Below are 22,382 nucleotides of genomic sequence, written 5' to 3' on the forward strand. Positions count from 1 at the left end.
TTTAATTTTTTTTATAAAGTCAACATTAAAATACAGCTTCATACTCGATACTTGTAAGTGATTCTAGTGAAACTACACGTTGTGGTGTTTAAGCCTAATGTAATGTGTCAAGAGTTTATAGGCTACATGGAAACTATGAGAGGCTTATGTAAATAGCTTCGCAGAATAACTTACCTACATCAGTGATCAGCATTAACGAAAGTTGCACTATCTACGAACTGGGAGAAGCACCTATGGGTTTAGATACTTGTAACAATAATCTTCTTCTGACATTTTGGTAAAACTAATATAAAATATTATTTTAACTAATTTTAGCGATATGTAGTTTTTTTATAAATACAATTTAATTTGCCATTTATTATTCTAGTGAGCCTATTATAGAAAGTGTTTACCTGTTAGCATAACATTGCATAATTATAAGAAAAGTTCGATTGGTTAACCAACCAGTACTATTTTGGAATGCATCTGGCTTCTTTAAGAGTTTTGCAATTGGAAGATTTTTATCATCTCCCCAATAACTACTACTAATTGCATATAACGAACATATAACCTGTATTGCAGATATAAAGATGTTTTCTAAATTCTAGAAAATAGATGAACCTGGATTTACACAGTTGGCAACGAACGGCTTTTAAAAAATCTTCTAATATTAATTAACAATTTAACAATGACCTGGTTACCTGTTCTATTTAATTGATCTTAGTGGACGTATTATTTTTTCAATAAAAAAAGGAAAAATATGACTTAAACAATTAAACAAGATAATATGGAATAAAATATATTGGGTAGTTCAAGTATTGTAATTTTTTGAAAATGTGAAAGCACTCTGAATATCTAATTATGTAATGAAATGTATAATTATACTTTTTATACGTAACCATGATCTGACGTAGCACAATAAAAAGCCACGTCTGATCCTACAACGTGTTATCCGTTAAAGTATGTATTTAGTTTTTAGCATCAATTTCACAATGATACCTTAAAACTCTTTCGGTAAATTGTGTATCGGGTGTAGTCCTTTCATTTACATTAGATGAAGAATTAGTTTCTACAAAAGCATTGATTTTTTAAATCCTGTGGCAGATTTAATATGTTTTTCGCTTAAAGGAATTATTATACATCCTGAATATATAAGTTAACAGGAATATAATTTTAATTACTTCAAAATCTACAAGTAAGGTATCAATATAGTTTGCTTTAACAAAAAAAAAATCATATGTTGAGATTAATGTTTTATTTATGAATTTTAATAATAGTCTTGATAACCTCATTTGGTAAATCACTAAGTCCAATTGATGGTTAAAGGTATATTTGTATTTACATTATTCACTTAACCCCCAACAATCATAAGTGATATAATATTTGTTTTCAAATCATTACATGAAACGTCACACAACATAGTGGATCAGTCTTTTGTTTCCTGTGACAAGATGGAGCAATCTAGATCTTACCTTAATTACGTTGTCTTGTAAACACCGTCGTCAATATTGTAAGCCTGAGGCTAGCCATAACATTCCCTGGAGGAAACTATCCCGTTTAATTACAACAATGCATGTCACTACTGCCAAGGAACTACATGACCAAGAAACAATTAAGTTAACTAAGAACTAATAGAAAAACGAATTTCAGTTATGGTTTGTTTCTGGATTTTAATGAACCTATTTATATTGACAAATCCATTCTTGTAAACTATGATAAAAACAAAAAAAATTTTGGTTTCGTGTAATTTAATTCTTAACCTGTTATGAGTTTTAAGTTAACTGTGCAGATTTAAAACTAACATGCCTACTGTTTATTTAAAAACAAAAATATACAATAATCAAAAGACTTTGTATCTGGTACAATTTTCATACAAAAAATTAGTTTGAGTTTACTGTTTAGCTATTTATTTTACACTTACTCAATTCAGTGTCTCAGTAGTTGTATTAATTTAAATTGTAAGAATGTCCTGTTAAATTATTGCACTGACGAAATCGTGTGTAAAACAATCAATATTACGAAATATTAGCAAAATATAAGATAAAAGATAGTATCTTCCATGTTTAACGCTACTTAAAAGTTTAATTTATATCTTTTGCAGAAATTTACATACTAAAAATAACACTCACTGGCTTAGGTTACAGTTGAATACAAGTTGTCTATGGTCCTTTGTGAAGAGTGAGTTCTTATTCATTCATCTGCAAGAGTAGGAGTTTTAGAAGCTCAGATTGTTTGTCTAATTATTATGAAACATATTGACGTATATCAAGAAAATTTTTTGTATCTAATATGGTTCAGTGTTATGGACATTATCAGCATATATAATTCTTATCTGTGTAGAACTACAAAAATACAAATAAGTTGGCCCGCATTTGTTTTTGTTATATGATTTTGTACCAACATGGTAAATAAAAATCACACTTACAAAATGTTTATGTAATAATGATTCTATTACCGTTATCTCATGCTAATTTTTCCAGTTACATAAATAATTATTAAATTTTCATATACAATCCAGAATATTGTCACGTCAAATTGATGTCAGCAGTATGAATTGGTGACATCCCATGCCATGGAACGTTGTCAACGCTCATGTTAATGACCAGACTGATTGCTACGATTCAATCACTTGATATGTTCTGATGGACTTTAGGTTTATTTACGTATTTCGAAAGGGGTATAAGCATACATAGTGAACTTTTAGGTTTGTTTAACTACTAATAATTATCGTATACGAATTGGACTTATTAATACTTCTTATTACTTCTAATATTGTTAATAACGAAATCCTCCAAAGAGATATGTTCAGAATGCTTAATTTGAGAAGTTATAAAAGGGTCATGTTGTTTGTGAAATATAAAATGCAATGCTCTAAGGATGTTGTTAAGATGGGTCCAGTTTTGGGGGACGGCCGTAGTACTATAGCTATAGCCAAATAAAACACTCGGTCGGGTTCTATGTAAGCCTCTAAATTACATGGAAATTTAACTACGTGAGCTTTAAAGAACTCTATATACGATAATAATCCTACACCTATTAAAACATTTTCTCAGTAGTATTTACACAACACCTGGTGTGTTTAAAGCTCATACTTACTCTCAATAAACTTTCAATAGGGATTCTTTAGTTATTGGCAGTGGAAGTAGCCCACCTAATCTGGATTTTGCGACAATCTCTTACAAATTGCATTTATATTTGGTTGGACCTTAGTTTTGCCTGCCATAGGTATATAATATTGGTCATAGAATATTGAAATTAGGCTAGTTGTGAGGTGTTGGGTTTCTAAGTAGCAAATATTATTTAAATGGCCATTTTGCTACATTTAGAAATAATTGTACAAAAACCATGAGTGTAATCGTAATACTCTTTCTCTAGAATTGGTGTTTATATACTGTATGTACAAAATTTACTTAAATGTAAAAATCGAATAGACATAGGACTTGATAGGAAAGAAGAATGTTGGGATATCCAACAACGAATATCGTTATGGAATATATAACAAGACTTAAGCACACACAATTCATCATTCTCTTGTCTTGTCTATACAGTATTTCCTGCGATGGCGTGTGAGTCAACAGCGGAAGTTTACAATGAGAGGAAACTCTCTGAGCACGTTCTTTGTAGCTATAACTCTTCACCTCTCACCTGACAAGAATTATTACTGAAACGCCAATAACCAGGGCGGTAGGTTGGGGGGAGGGGTTGGTTTGGACTCTGAAATTCCAGAACTGAGAAAATAGTTATTTTAAACTAAACAGAAACATTCATCAAGCTATGATAACACAACAAATGGTCAAATGCAGACTAAATGCATTAATGTTTTTCTAAATTAATTGGGAAAAATACATAAATAAGTATTTAAAACTAGTTATTAAATATTTATTAAAATACATACTTTTTACATTCAAAACTAAATTTTCGAAAGATTTTATGCCTATAAAAACAATATAATTTCCTGATACGTGTTCATTAGTCGTAGGATTCGGATAAAATACCCTTATACCTACAACACAAGACGTTTAAAAAAAAAATCTCGCATTAAGTCTTAGGGTAAAATAAAATGTCCAGTTTCCCCTAGTAAAGAAGCTGTATACTTATGTATATTGAAGCTAATACATCAATAACATACTGAAAATATTGGTTTGCAAGGAAGTTTTGTTTGGGATACATCAATACACTGTTTACCATTTGTAGTACACTCCTCCACAAAAGTTATACTAGTGAGTAGTAATTTCTTTGCTTGCTATCTACGAGCACTACCGCACATAACACATTAGTCTACATTGTTCGTAGCCAAGGCAAAGTGATTATACAATGCCGTTACAGTAGTTGGTTGTGGCTTTGTTTGGTATTGTTTGGTAAACAATGAGGTTATTATTTCCTGTAAACCTCTCTCTCAGTCGGAGTATATTTTGGCTGTGTATTTTAATTGGTTTCTTATATTCATGATGTCCATAAGAGCTATAATTTACATGATTTCTTAAGTATCAACTAAATATTCTTGTGGAAAAGGTTTTAAATACAAATAAAAAGTGGAAGATTTGGTTGATTTTGCTTTTAAAAATTAAGTGGAGGAATTCTGTACGGAATTATGGATATTGAATCGGTTTTCCACACATTCTACTTTATTATCATGTCTTAAAATTATTACTCAAAACAAAGGTTACATTTGGATGTTTATTACTTCTTATGAGTATTTACTATTTATTTGTCTGTTTTACTTGTATTTTATAATTTATTCTATTGCATGTAAAATATAGTAAAAACCTTACTTAATATTGTATATTTAGATTAAACTCTCTATCAAGGTGCATTTTATTAAACATGTATACTATTCAAAATCATGTCTGGATTACGTTGAACACGAGTGTTGTTATAATATCGTAATCAAATTTAAGGATACACTTTGCAAGTTGAATGAGAAAATCTAAAAAAAAACACATATGTTATTAGTCTTAATCGTACAAACATTAAAAAGCTTATATCTAATTTCACTAATGTTACTGTAAACGATAAACGAATGGTCTTAAATAGTGAGTAATTAAGCCCTTGTTATACCATATCCTACTTGGCAGCCGTATCTAGGGCATTGGTCCGTCTCGGCTGCACTTGAATTATGTATGAAGGATGGACTTTAATCATCTAATTTAAAGCCGAATTTACCATTAGAGTAAAAAGTATTAATCTTATACGTGAAGCGTTAAACAGATCAATTTGTGCTTAATCTACTAACCTTTATATGAGTGGTTAAGATAAATGTACACTATCAATAAACAAAAAAAATAGGAAAGAGTAGAGTATGAGTTTATTGTTTTTAACAAAGGTTAGTATAAAACCCCTCAGGTTTACCAAAGAAATTATATTTTTTCTGAGAAATATGTGGTTGATAGGTGTGCAGCTTAAGGGTTTCTCAAAAGTTCGTGATCCACATTAGCTTTATAAATATGTAGAGGATTATTTAAAACATATCTTTTTATATTCTTTGATAATTTCAAGTATACATCATCTATCACGAAGGAACCACTTAAAAATATGTACATTATAGTTAAAGTTTTAATTGATTATATATATTTTTTAAATTTATTTTTTGAATACAGGAAAACGACGAAATTAATGTTCTCAAGAGAAAGAAAGAGAGAGGGAGAGAGAGAGAGATAAGGAAAAATGTAAATTTACGTATTCACAAGATGGCCTCACTTGATGGATGGGATGGCGTAAGAAAAGATGAACAGAATACTTAAACTTGCCTTAAAACCCTTTTATCCTCCTAATATCTTATAGCCTTTTCTTACTAACAAATATAGATTTATAAATATGTTGCTTTAGTTTTTATAGAAGTTTACTTTTATAAAACATGCAATTACGCATTATTATACTGAACTCCTTAAAACCTATGACAGTTTATACTCATAGATGTATTTCTCTTTGAGAAACGGATCAAATAGAAGGAAACACCACCATTATATTATTATAAGAAGGAAAATTGAGAAACTGTTATTGCACCATGTATTGAAACATAAATGTTGTAAAGTGCTTATGTGTTTTAATTGGAAATTAAGTAAGATAGAAAATGAAGACGCCATATTTAAAAATGATCGGCCGTTGTGGTACTATTTATATACAGGCTAAAAGAAAAGACTAGCTAAAAGAACCAAACTTATCATTAGAGTATCAGATAAGCTATTGAAATATATCCAGTAAAACACAAACAGTTTTTTTTCATCACATCTATTTATAATTGGGTATTCACTAGAGCATGAAGCCAAACAAATCTTTAATAATTATTAAAATCATCCAATTAATCCAAACCATCACTGAAACAACTTTTACTTATCACTGAAAATACTTATACTATTACTTAAGTTGACATCGTAATAATATGACGTTTTTTGTACAACAATTAAAAAATATTTAGTACAACTTGGTATATATATATGACTTACGGGTTAATATAGAAAGAAACTAAATGAGTTATAAAATAAACGTGGAAAGACTTTGTAACAGTATATCTCAGGAAGAAATGAAATAAAATTGCAGCCTCTAACGCAAATGGATCATTGTTCTGAGCTATGCTTTTCAACAAGTTTCTCTTTGTTTATACGGCTCTATATTCCCTGGCTTACTTAACAAGATTTAATTAAGTTGAGTTTCTAATGTTTAACTAGATACATGTTACTGTTGATACCATAATCAAAACGAATACTTTTTGACTAATAATAGACGTACGTGCATCATTTAGTCAAAATTTACAGTTGAATTAGTTTTACTGGATTAAAAATAAAATAATTTATTGAATTCTGTAGTTTTATCACGTTTATCAAATCTAGACCTAGCTTAGTAACACAAAGAACTTAACTCTATTTAAAATATGTTTTTTTTTTCTCCTAATTTATCTTATTTTTCAATAAACCATGGGATAATAAATATATTAGCAAAAAAAGTAAAATGTTTATGTTCAAAGTATGTCATTTAGAAGATTTTTAAAAGAAAAATGTATAAATATAAAAGTTTTTATGATATTTTAAATTAAATATTTGTGTATTATACAATACTAGTATAAGGAATCGTATCGTAAACCCTTGAAAATAGTGTAAAAAATGTTATCGAAACAGATGAGTCTGTAATGAATCTGTCGAAATAAACTCATTTCAGCAGGGTAATAAATACGAGCAGATACTATAAGCTGTTGTATTATGTAGGCGAATGGTTGACTTTTAAGGTCAATGTCACTCTTATCACTTAATAAGTGTCACAAGTCATAAAATGAACATGTCACCTCCTTAGAATGCTGAATGATTCACAAAAAAGCTATATACTGGTTATGGTGTATAGGTCTTTAGGTTGGTGTCTTTAAAATGAGTTATTTTGCTTCCACTTAAACCTGTAATTTAATCTAGTCATTATATTATTTGCAACAATTATATAAAAAATTAATATGTACTTCAAAACCATTGGATTGAATGGGAAATTTCTAGTATGAGATATTTTTTAGAACGTTGTAACAACGTTTTCATTATTTAACAAATATGTTGTGATATATTTGAATAATAATCCATCTTTATTTGTTGTTATTGTTTTAACTGGAGTAGCTTGAAATAACTGTAGTTCATAGGACTTCAATGTTTTCTGCGTGCTTTTAATATCTTTCCAAACTTTAATCCTATATCTCTAGGGTCTCAAGTAGCTTCTCCAATCAGGAAGATAAGCTTTTGGCTAAACCTAAACAACTGGGTCAATCTACACGTATTCCAGCCTTTTTAAAAATATATTCGAAATTAGATATTTAATTAGAGGGATTTTAGCATAATGAATATTGTTTTTTTTTACATAATAATATTAATTTTCTTAGAATACGATCTTTTTAGGAGAATTATTGAAAGGAATTCAAAATAAAATTGAAATAATGATTGTACCATTGTTTCAAAGCAATAACCAAAATCTTCTACCTTACTGCATATTATTTATATATTCAGTTAAGATTAGATTTATATACTACCAGTTTGCAAAAAGCATTGTATTCATTTTTTTGAAAAAACTTACTGATTTAGCAAATTTGATCGTTTAACCATATTACCAAGCTTGTTACCTATTAAAAAAAATTACAATGAAAGGAATGTCACAGGGGTTTGCTTAATAGCCCTGCCATTAATAGCTTGAAATTCTTTAAACTTGGTTATATTTATAAACATATGTACAAAACCTTGACAGCTTGCTTCCAGCACAAGTGCTGTCATTGCTGCCAACATTCTGACTACCAATAGTCAACAGTTTCTAATCGTTTGTACATTTATATCTGTGGAAGTCACTAACAGCATTTTAGGATCCGATTTCAAAACCTGTCGTGTTTAAGTTCCATAGAATATTATTAAAACAGAACGCAAACAAATGATATGGCATTAGGGACCGTACCGGGGAAAAAAACAGACTGCAACTTCATAAAATATGTTTTCAAACCATTGTGTTTGACCCAAAGATACATGATATCTAACCTACCAATACAAAAATTGCGAGTATCTAAGTTTAAATATAAGGAAGATTAAATAAGTTAACTAATTGCATAGACATATAGTCTTAAAACTGATGTAAAATTATAAAGTGTATAAGGGATTTTCAATTAGTTTTTAATGTTATGTTAATGTTTCTTAAAACTAAGTAAAATGTTCGACTAGTTGTTTCTTGTCCCTATAAACTTAGTGGTTTTAAGAAAATTACCGAATTTGTGATGCAACAGTATGATAATGTTTATTTATGGGAAAAGTAAGAATAATTAAGTTAATTTTGATGCGTTCACTTTAGATCCATAATAAAATATATTTTCAAAACAAAAAATGACTAAGCTGAAACAGGTTTTGTTAAATTGATGATCTAAGATCAGGATTAAAACCTGTTAAGTTACACCAAAAAAATAACTTTAAACTTAAGTTAACTTCAATTGATAAAGAAAGTTTTAAAAATGGGTAAAACATCCATTGGCCTACCTGTTGTAAAATAAAGCATCACAGTAGTATTCCAACTGTTTGAGGGTAAAAATCACAAAAGTAGGTTACAGTCTGGAAAGTAGAGAGTGCTTTTTATTCATTCAGCTGTAAGATAAGGCTCTTTTGGTATTCAAGATTCCTTAGTCGACTGATTCAGAACATTTCAAATACGGTTTGTTTGGCTGCGAGGAAACAAGTGAGCTTGTAAAGGAAATATAAAATAGATATATAAAAAAATACATTGTAATACTAAAATGTTCATACATTTACATGATACAGATATTGATATTAGTTTAGTGTGCTGGCTGCAACTTAAACAAAGTAAGCTTTTGAGATGTTTATTACTATTAATACATCATTGAGGGGATATACGTAATAAATCAAATTTGCGTTCAAGGTCAAATACTGTACATAAATATACTTTCATCGTATGTCTTTGTTTATGAGTGTAATGGTAACATAATATAAATTACAGTTACAATCATTAAACATTATTGTACAACTATAATTATTTAAATTCCAATTAGACCACGACGAGAATTTTTTTATGAATGCATTTTTTTTGTCAGTGCCGTAGTAGGAATGGACACACAGCATTCAAAATAGCATAAAATAAGTCAAAATACAAATCACGATACGTATCAATTGAGCGAAAATAGATTTATTACTCCATACATAAAAAGATGACTCAAACATAGACATATAGATGTGTAAATTAAATATATACATGTCTCGTTTAAAGTATTTTTTCACATAATATGAACATAGCTTTACTACCAAACTGGTACTAGTTGTAGCTGAGCTGAATTTTTAAAGCTATAGTCTGAGTTTACAATAAGCGGAAACTCATTGTGAAGCACGTTCGTTGTAGCTATAAACCCAAGCCTCTCACCTGACGAGGGTTATTACTTGTTTGTCAATAACAGTGATCATACACTCCAGAATTGTTTAGGTTCAAAACTGTTAGATCTAAAAGTTTATGGTTAATTATGTTGGTGTAACAGAAGGATGTATGTATTTTGAATACGTTTAAGAAGAATGCCAATTGGTAAAAGTTTTTACCCTGTGTTGAATACATGGTAAAAATAAGTGGGCATAACTTTATAAGATAAGGGCAGTACGTTTGAAAACTGCACGAGATAATAAATGTGCATTATCTCTTGTGCAGTTGTAGATATGGTTCATTTATATTATGGGGAATTCAGTTTAGGTGGATATATATGTGTCAATTTAGTTACGCTTAAACGGTCTTAGAATTTGTAAAAAAAAAGTATGAATAATTCTTTTGTACAGATTATAGAACCTAGTAAAATGTCCTGATCTTTTAAAAATAAAACATTTATCTTTTTCAAAAAATAAAATACGATTTCAAATTGCATTTACAGTTATATTGAGAATGGAATTAAAACCGTACCTATTTTTAATATATTTACTTTTGCCACTACGGGCCATATAGCTGAGGTTACTACTTGTTACTATCGTTTTGCTGAGGTACCCTGTTTTGTCCACTATAAATGAAAGTACAAATTTGGCTCTTTAAACAACCAAAAACTGTTTACAAACATGTCTAATGTTGAGAAAACAAATCTCTGAAAGGCAAACGATATTAGAGCCGTTCAAGTACCATGCATTACCCAACTGTGGAAACATGAATGTTGTCATTTTGACATTTTCTAGAAGGAGATTAGGAAACAATGTAGGTTCAAGTATTCACAAGAGGGCTTCACTTGATGGATGGGACGGCTTGAGAAAAGATGAACAGAATACTTAGAGCTAAGTTAATACTTTCCTACATTTATAAGATCTTTTTACAAATTTTGGTCATCAAGCTGTACTTTTTTAATACGTTATACAAGCTAAACAACAAACATTTCTTCACATTATAGAACAAAAACGTTTGCAAATTTATTTTAAATAATAAAAACAAAATTAATATGAATTAAAAGATAATTCTGCATTATAAATACCATCTGCGGATGTGGGTCAGTTGTCCCTTAGGATCTCTAAACATTTAATTCTAACTAATTCGTTATTCTATTAATCAGTTCGTTAATTAGCTAGTTTAATTTATATCCACTTTGTTTTTCTTTATGAGCAACGAATTTAATTTTATTGGGACGAAATTGCACATATCTAAATTATATTTAATTTTTTTTTCATACGAAAATTGTGTGTGGTGTGTGGCCATATGTTGATTTAATCCATTTTCTAATATTTTTTATCCTCATTGAGGGTCAAAATCCTTTACGTGCCCACAACTCTAAAACTTGTTAATATGAACATTTAAGTGTAAAAACCTAGTTTTTCAAAGACAAAATACTTTGTTTAGAAGAATGTAATAACTTTTAGTTATTTACGACGGCATTTTTTACGGTCTTATCTTATGTCGGGGCTTGCCAGGTTCGCCCTGCGCGGCCCCCCACTACCTACTGGCAGAAGACATGGTTTTGAAAACTATTACTACACACAAATTGATGAAAAAAAATACCTAATCAATGAGAGATATTTGTTGTAGTAGTGTGTAAAATAATACAATAATCAATCTCTAACTCTTTTACTAGCCAAGGACGATTTTAAATACTTAATCAAGCAGTTCGATTAGACATTCTATGACGAACCGAGTTTGTCAACCTGTATCAACAAAGATTTACTTAGCTACTTACAGTGACATATTTATTTTTTAAATCAATATATTTTTACTTAATTACTGAAAAACAACTGGATACTAGTCAGATCTTTACCTTTCTCGCGTTCAGTTTCAAGTAACTCCTCAATTACCTGTAAACACACAACAAAATTAGTTTTATTACTTATAAATATAATTCGAAAACCATATTAAAAGTATAACAACATCCCTAGAGTGAACATGCTTAATATTATATAGAGTTTTACATAGTAGTATATTATAAACTACTATATAGTGTTCAACAGTAGTAGCAGTTGTTATAATGGAAATTATTAACTAATTTCAGTAGTAATCTAAAATTTAAAATTTAAATTACTATAATATCAATTTCTAAGTAAGTATAGCATTGTTTATACTTGCAATGTTTAACGTATAATATGTTTCATTTAACAACTTGTTTATATCATTGTATTAACAAAGACAACATAAATACAGTATACATATATTACCTAGCTTTAAAACTCAGAAAAAGGAATGAATGAGTTGTCACCTGATTCAAGAAATGCAGCAATGCATTATACAGGCAGTTCGTGCAACTCAATAAGACTTTAGAGAACGCTTTGAATAATTTAAAAGGTTCTTACTGCATTACCTGTTTAATTGGCTTGGAAACGAGGTGGTTTCTCCTTCTCTAATAGCTTACCTGACACATTACGTTTACAAAATCCGAATCAGACATTGTTTACAAGAATTTGTGATCCGTATTAGAGAAAAATACTACTTTTTCATCAACCAATCACTTTTCTAAGAATATAATCTATGAATATTTAACCCACATTTTGTCATGCAAAGATTCTAATGGTGGCAGTATGTATATTAAGAACGAATAAGTATATCTCGTAATATTAAGTGCAAATTAAAGAAGAAAATAAAAACATAAAAAAAGAATCAATAATTTATTATTACTTTTATGCGGTATTCATACAATTACAATCACTTGCTAGGGGCAATATACTATAAAAAAGTCACTTAATTACGTAATACGGTAAAGTATGATGAAAAATAAGATCATGTAATTTTAAAACACTAACTTTAATCCTTTTTATATCAGTACACATTAGAATATCTATAAAATAGTATATTATTTCATTAGTATATAGCTTTTTAATCAGTACTTTAGAGGAAAACGTATGTATTTTTATTTAGATGGACTAAACACCCCTATAATATCTGGAATATTTCGTATTACACTTCTAACATGATACAAAGCTATTACATTTATGTGTTAAAACTTCAATCTTCTTTAAAATCAGAAACTTATGTTACAATGTTATACTGTGTTTTTATTTAGAAATAATTATTCAAAGAATACCTAAAGTTAGAAATGGTTTGTATTATATTAAATCATGAATCGCATAATTTTCAATAGCAGTAACTGCTAATACAATGAAGATCTTTTAGTTACCAATAAGTTATCTATTTTAGTTTTGTAACATTATTCATGCAAGTTTTTATAGTTTCTGTTCACGTATGACGGAGTTAAGGTGAGCGTTAGTGGTTTTAATTTATGCAAATTACACCGGAAGGAGTGTTAAACGGGGTCACAGTAACATGTAACCCACACTGATTATATTTACCTTGCAGCTGCCTGGGATACATAAAATTGAAACTAGGATATTTGGAGCACAACTAACTCTATATACATAAGTTGCATGAAGAGTTACCATTTTAAAGACTCTATATTAATTCACCAAGCACTGCATTGAAATTTTTTGGAAATAATATTAGCAGGATTGAACATAGTACATGCTATTCTGTTAATATATACAGTTATCTCGTTTCTGTGAGATGTGGTAAATAGTTATTTTTGCAACTAGTGAGAAAAGTGAGCAATTGACTCACTCGAGAGAAATCCTTACTCACGAGCCGTAGGCGAGTGAGGAATGGTTTCTCGAGTGAGGCAATTGTACTTTGAACTCGAGTCGCACATTATACTTTTCATACAGTTACCATAAAACAAATAAATTGGTGAAGAAACATAACGTATTTTTACACAGAAGTGAACTTTTAATATAACGTTTAATGTGAAGTGACAAATACAACAGTACAACAGCTGACCAGCTGATTTACAGCCAGTGCTGCCAACGTATTTCGCGCGCAGACGACGTTGCCTGCTTGTTACGCGCTCACTATTTCGTGCCTTTACGTTGCAAATCTGGAGTGAGACAAAGTAATTAGAGTGAGACTATGTTAACATTGTCTCACTGATGAGCGAATTGGCCACTTTGCTTTCTCAAATCAGTGAGAGAACATGTACATTGTTAGGTAAATGTAGGAAAAAATTATTTATCTTAAATAATCTTACACACAAAATAATTCATACGTTTGTCTGATGTTATTTATCCGTCACTTACGATTTTATAATGTAATACATGTACAATTGGTAATTAGATTAGTCAAGAGCTCAATCTGATCCTTAGTTTGATCTAATCAGGCTAGCTTTAAAACTAAGAGAGTGAATGTCTCTGGTTTGTTTTCGGTTTTGATACTTAACCAAATAATTTGATCCGTACAGTTCACTCTTATACCGTATAACATCACGAAGCTCCTAGGACGAAACTGCTATATAAGAAACATTAGGCAGTCAACCCACTAAACAAAACACAAAGTGTTCTTGTAAATAATATTATAATTAAATGTTCGTATATTAATGGTTATTTGATTTATGCTACCGAGAAAATTTATTAACATAGATATTGAATATTATTATTAACGCTTTCATTTAAATTTAGATTTTTACGAATATTTAAGCAGTAATATATAGGAAATTCAATAAATTTTTACTGTTAAAAATATCCAAATATTATCCCTCACTACTGCATCAAAAAATTCTTAAGCAAAAAAAAAAGAGTAAGCTTCATTTATTTTTAACCCAGCTTTTGTAAAAATCGTCGTATAACTATGTTATGAGGGTCAGTAATATTGTCAGCAAAGAATTGTTATTCTACGAAGCACACTTAAGATGCTGTTTGCAGAATAAGATGGACAGTAAAAGAAAAATTCTCAAGTAATAATGAAATGTAATTGCAACCTATAACACGAATTGGACTATTGCTCTGAGCTACAGTATACATTTCAACAAGATTAGTTTTGTTAACACAGCTCAAAGTTCTATGCCTTATACAAAATATTTGAATAAGTTCAAGTTTAATTTGGTAAGATAATAATCTTGACCCAGTTAGTATATAGTTATTACACTAAAGATTTATCTCATACTAAATTACATACATTTTATAGGCATTATATATTTTGTTTTATTCTTTAAATTTAAATCGGCCTTTTTGATATTTTTAATAATTGGAATAGCTCACCTATCTCATATCTTGTTATAGTAAAAAAATGTTTTTCAACAGTTTAACAATTTTATCTTAAGGATTTAGTATTAGCGTACCACTGTTATAGTAATAAGGTTGAGATGTTTGAATCCCTTGAACAGAGTTTGCCAATAAATTGTATATCCACAACATTAAGAAACTATTATCAAAAATATATCAATCTCATTGTAATATGGATTTGCTTATTTCTTTTAGATAATTTTTATTCCGTACCTGTCATTTAAATAAATAAATAGTCTCAAAATCATTACTCTTCATGAACTACTTCCTGGTCAATGAATGGTTATTCGCTATTTTGGTCTCTAAAATATATCACATTGCTTGAATAAATAATTCTGTAAACAAAGCTGTCTACTCGTAGGATTGAATTTGATAATCGTAGCCTACATTTAACAGAGATAACTAAAGTTAAATCGTTTTTTTTTTTACTTAATATAAGACTATGTCTTCTATCATTCCATGTATCGATAATTCATTCAAATTAAATATACTACTTGATGTAAGAAAAATTTATTATTGTAAAACTTATTTATGGGTACAACCTAAGCTTTAAAGCCACTTTAATTGAAAAAAATATATAATTTTTTTTATAACGATGAATATATCTAATAACCATAAATACGAAAATATGCAGGTCTTTTGTAAGGCATTCGATAGCACATCAACCTTTGATCCAATATCTCAAGGGTATCAAGTAGCTTGTGTAATCAAGAAGGAGAGTCTTGACCCTAATAAAAGTAGGAAAACTTGCACCTATACAAAACTGGTCATTGTAATTTTTTTTTTTTTTTATTTAAGTAACTTTAGTAATTATGTCGCATTTATTTACTTCATGGAAAAGGTTTTTATTACAAATATATTATACTGTAGTGAGTATGATTGATAGTTTATAAAAGTGTGGAAATATGTGAATTAAATAGATATATTTTTTTATTACTAATAAGCAATAACCTTATGTTAAATAAATTTGACATAAAACAAGAAATCTTTGATTTTAATTCAGAATCGTATTAATAAATACAAATCTAAAAAGAAAATGTTATCTTTAAAATGTAAATATTTTTTAATGCACACCAAGAATATTTCTTAAATACCATTGCATTTTAACAGGCAAAAGCAACTTTTCAACTATTCTATATTATGTATTTATAATAATCACAAAGTCATTTGAGTTTAACCCCTTTTAAAATAGTATTACAAACCGAATCAGCCTTTGTTTTGTTTTAAGTACAATTTACCTTTTTAATTCGAGTCAGTAAAAATGACTTTCAATTGATGGACTTAATGAGTGATTATTAAAGAGATATTGAGTCGACGGGTCTTTTCCCAAGAGAGGTCTGTCAATCCTATACTTGCTGTCAACGATGAATTAGAGAACGAGCAGCTGATTACACCCTGTTATATCATTTAAAAATCATTCTAAAAACAAATCATTGCAATTGAATTTGTTGCATATACCATTGTTTCAATTAAAACTAAAACAATTAATAATACAAAATCGTGTTATATTATTACGCTGGGGCTTTGAACACCCATGCATATAGAAAAAAGTTGATGTATGATTTGTAGGTTTATACGTTATACAAGATTTTTTTACACAACTTAAATAGTTACTATAACCTTGAGACTCTGCCTAACAACAAAACCGAGTTATATGTTAACATTTATGTTTTTCTTTTCTTTATTGACGATCAGTTTATATACAATATTCTATAGATATGTAATAGGTCTAGCCTAGCTGAGAATTTATTTTTTAAATGATGCTCAACTTTGGGTTACGCATGCTGAAACGGAGTATGCATTATAGGTCTAGGTTCAATTTGTTTTCTACGGATCCAGTTTTCTTAAATATTCAACAAATTATATGAAAAGATTATTTTTAAGGTAAGCACGTGATAACTTAATCTTAAACTTTTCTTGACAATGACTATGCATCAATGCATATACGCTGATCGGCAATCAAGTAAAAAAAAGATGACAAAATATAAGCTTGCTTTATCGTCTTGTATTTGGGTAACGTTTTGAGAAAAACACCCTGTATTTACGATAATATTTCTTAAATATATTTGTAAAACGCTATATTTTATAACACATTCAATTTCCCTTTCCATTTCCCTAGTCATGGCTCTCGTTATTTAACAATGAACTCAATAAGACTATATATTTTTAAATATAAGATAATCATGTAAACAAATATAATAAAGGCTATAAATACAGTGTGCAGTATCTTTAACATATCGTTAGTTCGAAATATGTACTGTTTTTACAGATAAAATGTCTTTGCATTTTATCATTTAAATGTGTGTTTGATCATAATGTTAACGGAAAACTGGTGATAAACATATTTTATTTAATGGGATGAATAATGTTACATAAGTGTTCAGTAATTGACCCTTAACTATAACAATTTGTTTGAGCAAGTACTTGCTTTATAAAAAACATCTTTACGTTTCTGGAAAATAATAAATACCAATCCTCAATCGTTAGTTTGACAGTTACGTTTAACAAGGCTATTGTTTCGCGTAGTAATATTGAGCAGTCTTGCTTACCTTAATTACGTCGTCTTGTAAACACCAAAGTCAATATTGAAGCCTTGAGGCTAGCCATAACAATTCCTTCCCTACGATCAGACTATGCTGAACATGTATTACGGTGGATGTTTGTTAAAAAACTAATCTTTTAATCATAACAAGATTCCATAAATGCTCCTTTTCTCGTTTTATTCAGATAATTGTAGCTTCTACAACTAGCTAGTATCATAATTGTCATATTTATACACAACATAGGGTTTAAATGTTTTCCTACATATTATGATTTGGTTTCAAAATAAAATTATGTATACTCTAGAAGGTTTGTTTAAAATATGAATTCATTTGATCTTCAATGAGTACAACACACTAACATTCTACCCCAAAACGTTTAAAAAATTTGGAAAAAAATTTTTGTTTGATAAAACTTACATCAATTGTTAACAACAATAACTTTGTGAATATATTTAACAACAATAATAATACTACAATGTAATTGGCATGTGCTGTTATGTAGCATTGTAAAATAAAAATTAAATTAAAATGAAATAAAAACACAATAAAGGCAAGTAGTATTTAAAATTTTTATATTTTTATACGTAGCTAAACTTATGGTAGCCATTATTAATCGATAAGGTCACCATTATAAATATAAAAATAATGAAAATTTTCAAAATATTATATAATATTGAGTATTAAGTATTAAATAATCAAAATCATTATAATATATACCCATATTCAAAAAAATATTTTCTGGAAAATGAAATGAAAAGCACTTTTAAAGTCATAATGTGAGATTTAACAAAATGCATTTAATTTGTTCAATGGGTATAGTTATTTTTAAATCTTTTCTAGTGTAAATTATACACACAAATATTTTTGGGCATACTCTGCGACAAGAATTCTACATTCTTTGTATCCTCGACGTACCCAAAGTGGTTGTTTATTATTGTTCGTGTAATTTATTTCATCATATCAACATGCGCTTGTGCGGAATCATATACACGATTTCTAGTTAATTGAACTGAACTCCAAACATTGTTTTAAGTGGGACATTTCCTGCTAACAGGCACTGAAGCACACGTCATCAAAACCTACAGTTACATGAGATTTAACAGGTATTGGTTAAACTGTGATTAGATCATGTTGTTATTACTGTATATTGTTGGGGTGTACGAAATCAGTGTGACTGTAGACGATTATGTTTACTATAATTGCTGTTGACAAACACAGAGTTTGGATTATTATTTTTACTATTATCAAGTCTCATAATTTTATATACAGGAGAAATAGTTCAAAACAAATTTCTCTATATCTAAAAACTCCAACAATTTGTTTGGATTAAACAGACACTCAGGTTAAAGGAGCTTAAATTTCTAATGAAATTTACATTCAAGTTGCAGGTTATGGATGGAGTCAATCCTCTAGAGCCTTCTAGAGAGAATCAGTCTAGACATCTTGTATTTCCTAATGGCGTGTTAGTCAGCAACTTAAGTTTACAATGAGAGAGAACTCTCCGAAACCACCCCTTGTTGCTATAACTCTTCACCTCTCATCTGTCAAGAATTATTACTGGTGTGTCAATATCAGCTGTACCATAAACCCAAGGTAAAGTTCACACTTGTCGTTTATTTTGAAAAACGTGCTATAGATGAATTACAACAGATTAAGTTATTATGCTTTGTCATTTATTTCCGTATGCTAATACATGGTAAAAAATAAATCTAAAAAAGACGTCAAAAATGTTATCAATCAAATATAAATCTTAATGAATAACACATATTACTGAGTAGGTACTTTTTAGAAAATAATTTTAAATGTTCCTGACGTATTTAGAAGTCCTAATGTTCTTTAATATCTTGCTTCAGAGGTTTGTCGCATTGGGGATCACAAATGCCCTCCCGATATTTTCAATGTATTATTTCCTCATGGATATATGAATGTCACTTAGACATTTTCTTGAAGGAGATTAGGAAACAATGTAGATTCAAGTATTCACATAAGGGCTTATTGTGAGTAGATGGGACGGCAAGAGAAAACATAAACGGAATTTAGAAGCTTATTATAACAGATAACAGACATTGTATGGAATATGTTATTTTATTCTTACCAAGAGCAAACTCAACTTTAGTAAATGTTATTATTGATGATGAACAAATTACAACCATACCTTATTAGTGCATCATTCTTGCATAACGTTTCCAATTTTCTAGAAAATTAATATGTAGTTTTATGTAATGAAAATAGTTTAAGCAAGTAGTATAGTAATATAACATTTGAGGTAAATTTAAATATAAATATATTTGAGAATATTACATAGTGTGTATATACGAACTAAATTTGTTAATTATTCCTCACATAAAGTACTTACGTTTCATAAATAACAGAATGATTACAGATGAATTGTTATTGCGTTGAATTTTTAAATACATATCAATACCTACAAAATAACTGTTAAAATAATTTTTAACAACCCTTCATCTTCAACGCGGAATATTAAACCAACGTTTAGTGGAAGGTTTCCAACATGAAACCTTTCTGTTTTTAATATATTCCAGTCAGCAATTTTAGTGGCTGACATTTCTCTTGACAAGGCCCGGTGATGTATGAGGTTTCGCAAAACTCCCGAACATTTCTACTGCAAAATGCTGGCTTACTGTTTAGCCCTCAATACAACATAGCATTAAACACGAATTACATAATTTATGTAAGCCAACAGTAATAAAACACGCGTATAAGTATATTATTATAAGTCTATAATTAAAATATACAATATTAAGTAAATTATATTTTACGTGTTAAGGTCAGTTTTATAAAATGGGTGTATAATGTATTTAGAAGATACAACATTATGTTTGTATCGAATTATTTCAATTTAATTGGCTTGCTATCGTTTTGAATGCTATATAAACATTATTAAGTTTAATTGTGTATTCATCATTTTTAATCTTTAAATAATAAACATAAGTACACCCATCTGTGGCTATATTAGGAACGTTATACAATCCTCTTTTTATGTCTTAGCATAACACGAAGAAAATATAAGAATACCTGTTTTCATACTAACATTATAAAATAATCTATAATATATGACTCAACGTACTACTATTTTATATGTGCAATACAAGGAATACAAGGGTTATAATAATAAACTCGGGTTGTATTGTAGGCGTAGACATATATATGTATATGCAAATATACATTATTTACAGTCATGCTGTGAACTTATGATGGAATGAAGCAGAGCGTAAGTGGTTTTAAATTATGAAAACTACAGCGGAAGGAGTGCTAAACGGGGCCACAGCAACGAGAATTACTTTAGTAATCTCTCACTGCTATTTACCTTTCAGTTGCTGGAGTTGAGTAGAAATAAGCTTATAAAATATATATTTAATCTACTTATCCTTGTTTACCTATGTTTAGGGAAGGTGAAATTTTAATAAAACACATATATTGTTTATTTTGGATCCTAAAATCTTTGGGTAATATTTAGGCTGACATTTGAGAAGATCCACGTTTGTTAATATTTCATTTTGTTGGAAGCCTATATAAAACAATCATATGTTCAGTGTATGTCATAGAATCCCTAAAAATTAAATTTTGTATTACAAATTTATACTTCTTAATACTACTTTATAAGTTTATCAATAATTTCCTTTAAATTTTAAGACGGATAAAACATTTATTTACATTTTGAGAGAGCTTCTTTTTTAAACTTGTATTAATTTTTTATTAGTAACCTTAGGCGGTAGGTACGGTAGACATTTCGTTCGTGTTCCACAAGCCATTTAAATATAAAAAAATAACAAAAACTAACGTGTCTCTATGACGAGTTTTTATAATGACGCGATGAAAGTGCTATACCATGGATCATTTAAAATCACAAGCCAAAATCACGAGCAGATAAATGCCTGTGATTTTGGTTAAAACGCTACTTTCAATGTGTGCTATAGCAAGTTGTTCATTTAAACTGGCATGTGTATCCATTAGCCAAATCCATAAAACTTTTAAATGATTAACACCTATGAAAAACATCTATTACCATACATTCATGTAATGGGATACCAATTCTTTTATTCTCTCATATAGTGCTGAGTTTAAGGCTGTTAAAAGTCTGACCGCTTAAGTCTAAATTCTGACATATGTAATGTGTCATTGATTGGTACCATATTACTTCAAATAACTCTTGCGTTATTCTCAATTTAGTTTATTCATATGAGTATTTGGTTATGAGTAGTTGGCTGAACTGTCTTCAAGGGCAAATATTCCCAAGGGTAATCAACATAGTCCTGAGTCTCATAACAGTGAGTGAGCCAACATGTAATCTTGGGAATCTCGTGATGTTCAGACTGAACTCACGCGACGAATCAAAATATCACTTCTGGAAACTGCAGCACTAAACACGCAACCGACTACTGCCAGTGTGGTACTTCTGTTATATACACCGTTGAATACATTATAGACATACCAGAAACAAAAGAACCCTGGGCATTTTCGAGCCACGCAGGTTTGAAGGGTACGCCACACCTACCGGCACAAACCACGTGCTCTTTTCGTTTCTGCGCAGGTTGTTTTGTTCTTGGGATGTCTATACACACATTGAGAACCCTGACGATGTTTGTTTGTACATGAGTTAATGGAAAATTTGTTTATAGTATATAATAATGTAAGAATTGTATTTCTTGCCAACATATATTAGTCTGTTTTTTTTACTAAAACCTAAGTTTGAGCTAGGGTTATGTTTGGTTAGTAAAGGGAAATTAATTTCATTTGAATCCTCTCTGTCTTCTAAAATTTAATCCGTGATCTACTATGATTAGCTTGTACTTAGCTTTCCCAATAAAGGACAGCTTACAATAATATGGATTGACTTAAG

General features: G+C 29.3%; 1 protein-coding gene across 4 annotated transcripts in view; it reads right to left on the minus strand.

Annotated features, from left to right (window-relative positions):
* The window catches only part of LOC129002550 (hemicentin-1-like), a 193,616-nt gene that overhangs the window by 50,398 nt on the left and 120,836 nt on the right, over nucleotides 1-22,382 (minus strand). The gene's annotated exons all lie outside the window — the stretch shown is intronic.

Source organism: Macrosteles quadrilineatus, unplaced genomic scaffold, assembly GCF_028750875.1.
Source record: "Macrosteles quadrilineatus isolate MER2022 unplaced genomic scaffold, UCM_ALF_1.0 Scaffold_9__3_contigs__length_116548681, whole genome shotgun sequence".
Taxonomy (NCBI): domain Eukaryota; kingdom Metazoa; phylum Arthropoda; class Insecta; order Hemiptera; family Cicadellidae; genus Macrosteles; species Macrosteles quadrilineatus.